Source organism: Bubalus bubalis, chromosome 8 (genome assembly GCF_019923935.1).
Source record: "Bubalus bubalis isolate 160015118507 breed Murrah chromosome 8, NDDB_SH_1, whole genome shotgun sequence".
Taxonomy (NCBI): domain Eukaryota; kingdom Metazoa; phylum Chordata; class Mammalia; order Artiodactyla; family Bovidae; genus Bubalus; species Bubalus bubalis.
Window position 1 is genome coordinate 91,940,423 of NC_059164.1, and position 3,722 is coordinate 91,944,144.

The window sequence follows — 3,722 nt, forward strand, 5'->3', positions numbered from 1 at the left end:
ATTGGAAGCCAGCAGACACTCCCCAAGGAGTAGGAGAACAACAGAGTCAGGGCAAGGCTGTCAGCAACCTTCTAGGTCCTGTCTGTCCTGGAAGCCAAGGGCAAAGAGAGCTGCATGGGCTTTAGGGTCAGACAGACACCAGTTCCGGCTGGGTCTCAGCCACTCACCGGCTGTGATTAGACAGGTCAGCTTCCTCCCCCGTGGGAGTGTGTAGAGAGTACCCCTTCCACGGGGTCTCCGTGAGATGTGAGCAGCATGTGATGACTTGCAGCAAGCCCTCCACAGTGGAACGCCCTGGAGGGCCAACATCAGAGCAAGGAGGAGCCTTGGAGAGGAGGACCAAGCACCCTGTGGGGGGCTATGGGACCCGTGCACGCAGGAGGGGGCCGGCTGACTCCCTGAAGGCTCTCGGTTGCCCTGCCTCGCGGTCCAGTACCGAGGCCCGCGTGTCTCAGTTCAGACCCTCCAGTGTGATCCTCCTACGCCGTCAAGGTCCGGCCCAGGCGGGCTGCGGCACAGGCTGGAGCGGGGGAAGTAGGGCCGGAAGAAACCGCGGGGTCCCCAGGGAACCCTGGAGCTGTGGGGAGAACGGGGTGGAGGGCACCTGGGAGCAGTCCGAGCTCAGACAGGCTGCGGTGATTCTCAACTCCTGTGAACATTCTGAAGCAGCCCCAGGTCCCTGTTCTCAGGATGCAAATGAATTACCACCAGGTATGGAGTCTGGAAGGCCGTGCGGGGCCACGCATCGAGGAGGGGGATGCTGGGCAGGGCCAGTGTCTCTGGGCGGCCCCTGCTAACAAGCCTGTTTTGAGACCCGGGGAGGCATGAGCACCCAATCTCTCTGGCAGGTTCCAGATGTGTCCTCGACTCATTCAGGAAAATCACGAAACAAATCACCCTGTCCTAAGCTCTGCCATGGACCACAGACCAAAGCTGTCTATTCGGCGGACCTGTGATGGACTATGTCTCCCTCCACCCCTCAGCACTTGTGGCCTCTGGGGGCAGAGTGGGGCAGAGGTAGTGGGGTGGTGGAGTCCTTCAGGCAAGACAGGTGAGACCCAGGCCGGGCGGCTCCTGGCACTTCTGGGAGGCTTTGCTGACTGCCCTCATTAGGGAAGCAAGAGGGCGCTGAGCTGTGGGTGCCTGGCTGCCACCTCCGTGAAGCGGTTCATTTGATATGTGCAAGGGAGGTTTCACAGGCTAAGCCATCTGGCACTTGACCCCTGACTTCACCATAACCATCTCATCTGCTGAGACAGAGGGCATTGTCAGAACACACCAGAGGCCCAGACCTGCAAGTTCAAAGTTGTCTGGCCTCAGAGGTCTCATCTGACAACTGTCATCCAAGCCCCTCTTCTGGGGGCTCTGGGCATTTATAACTCGGGGGGGTTCCCGACAGGATCTGGGTGCACGGATCCCCCCACCCAGGCTGTCTAACTGAACCCCAAATCACAGCAGGAGACTAAAAACCTCCAAGGTCAAGAAGAATACAGGGAGGCGTGGACCATGAAAAGGAGACATGCAGGCTCAAACAGCCCTCGCTTGAAGATGCATTACTGTTCTCCCGGCCTGCCAGCCTCCCCACCAAATGGACCAGGTAAGAATTAGGTTGACACTGAGTTGGGGGAGGAAGGGGTTACTGAGAGTCTTGCTGCCCGCTTGCTTCCTGGCACTCTCAGCTCTCTCCCCCCCCACCCCTTCCCTCTCTCCAGATCCTGGCTGCATCTCCTATCAGAAGGCCATCTGCAAGCCAAGCCCCCGAGGGCGGCGCCTTCCCCTTCTGCCCACTGGCCCTAGCAGGGCTTCCGGCCCCTTTGGATCTTTTTGCGGTCTGGGCTTGCTGTTCCTCTCTACAGTAGTCAGGAAGCCCTTACCCCAAAAAGTATCTGCGGGAGGCCTTGTCTACAGAGGCACGCCCCAGAGGGCTCCCGGTGGGTCACATACCAAACCCATGGACATAGAGTGAAGCCATCAACCTGGCCGTCCCGTAGAGCTGCTGCGTGACCTTAGGGCAAGAGCTGAGCCTCTCTGTGCCTCAGTGCTCCACCACTGGACCATCAGTCATTTGACCTTCAGTCAATTACCGGTGCGAGAAGCCTGCGGGAGATTCCACGAGGTAAGAAGAAATAGGAGTGGCTCAGTTAATGTGGTGGAGGTTGTGTGATGACTCAGCCCCAGTCTTCTGTCCTGTCTGGAGACTAGCTCCCTCTAAACTTCTTTTGGGGAATCACCTCTCCTATGCTGTGGGCACTCCTGGTGGGACTGTCACTTGAGACATCTCACATTTCCCTGCCCACTGTCCCAAGACAGGCCTGGAAATTGAAATCCCATGGGAAGGGATATGAGATTGGGAACAAAACATCGATGCTGGCTGAGTGGCAGCTCTGCTGATGGGAAGACTGTGAGCTTGTGCTGCTGAAGTCCCCTGAACTGCCTGGCACCTGCCCTTCCCCAGCCTGGACCCTCAACCCCCGCCTTCATTTCATGAACCACTCCCAAATCCCTCCAATAAAATGCTTTATTGCTTTAGTTAAGCAGTCAATAGAGTTGCTTGCCTCAAGATCCAGAGACCCCTAGAGACAGGAGGTAGGATTGCTTACCTTGGAGAGAATGCGGGGCAGACCCTGGGGGAGCTGAGTGACCATCCTGGAGGGAGGGGCCTCCCATGGTGTCAGCCCCCAGGGCACAGGGGACAGGGCAGAAGACAGAGATCAGATACACAGCTTGGGTTAGGGTCCCAGGAAGCGTTCCCAGAAGGTGAAACAATGTTGGGATTCAGGACAGAGGAGGACCATGTAATATGGAGAAATGTGACATACAGATAAACAGGGCCCTCAGGACTTCCCTGGGGGTCCAGTGGCTGGGACTCCCAGCTCCCAGTGCAGGGGGCCCAGCTTCCATCCCTGGTGGGGGAACTGGATCCCACATGCTGCAACTAAAGATCCCGAGTGCTACAATTAAGGCCTGGTGCAGACAAATAAATAATTTAGAAAAAAGATAAATAGGGTCCTCATTTTCTCACTGGGGGACAGGATGGGTTATGACAACCACGGGTGACTGTGGATTGCTGTCCCTCCTACCGGCTGCGGGTTTCTGGGGACGCCTTCTGTGGCTGCAATGAGCACAGGCCTCAGTGTCACGCTCCATCACTCAGAGAGGTCCCAAGCGCCTCGGCACTCTCCATCCAGGAAAGGCTCGCTCCCCGGCCCCTCTGTTCCTGAAATCCTCCCTCCAGGGGCCCTGGCTGGCTGCTGTGCCCGGGGCAGCCCACAGCGAGGGGCATGTGTCAGGCCCATAACCCTTAGAGGCCACACCAGAACCACAACCTACAAAGAAACAAAGCAGCTGGAAGTTTCCCTCCCCACACAGAAGCCACTAGAGGCAAGTCGGAGAGACATCCGGTGAGCTGCTGTATGACCCACACTGAGTTTAAAGGTGCAGAAGGAACCTGAATGAGGCTCGGTGTTCACTGGGTCAGGGAGAGGGCTCAAGGAAGGCAGGCTCGGGTCCCGGAGCAATTAACTGTAGGTGTGTGAGGTCACCCACCCAAACACAGTCAGACATGAGTGGGAAATGACAGGATGGTGACAAAGCCTGCAGGGCTAACTAGTGCCTGTGACTGCCAGAGCTCCTGCCCCCGGTGCCATCCTGATCTCCCAACCCCGCCCAGCTGCAGAGGAGGCCATGCCCTGCCACCTGCCCGCGGGCATGCAGGTGGGGAA

At 57.8% G+C, this 3,722-nt stretch overlaps 1 long non-coding RNA gene across 2 annotated transcripts; it reads left to right on the forward strand.

The window, feature by feature from the left end:
* Nucleotides 1-1,265: 1,265 nt before the first annotated feature.
* LOC102402183 lies at nucleotides 1,266-2,838 on the forward strand. 2 transcript variants are annotated; one of them, XR_006553096.2, is made up of 3 exons: nucleotides 1,266-1,597; nucleotides 1,713-2,116; nucleotides 2,307-2,838. It is a non-coding gene; the product is annotated as an uncharacterized LOC102402183 (long non-coding RNA). The 2 variants fall into 2 exon arrangements; XR_006553097.2 differs by having other exon boundaries at nucleotides 2,311-2,838.
* Nucleotides 2,839-3,722: the final 884 nt, after the last annotated feature.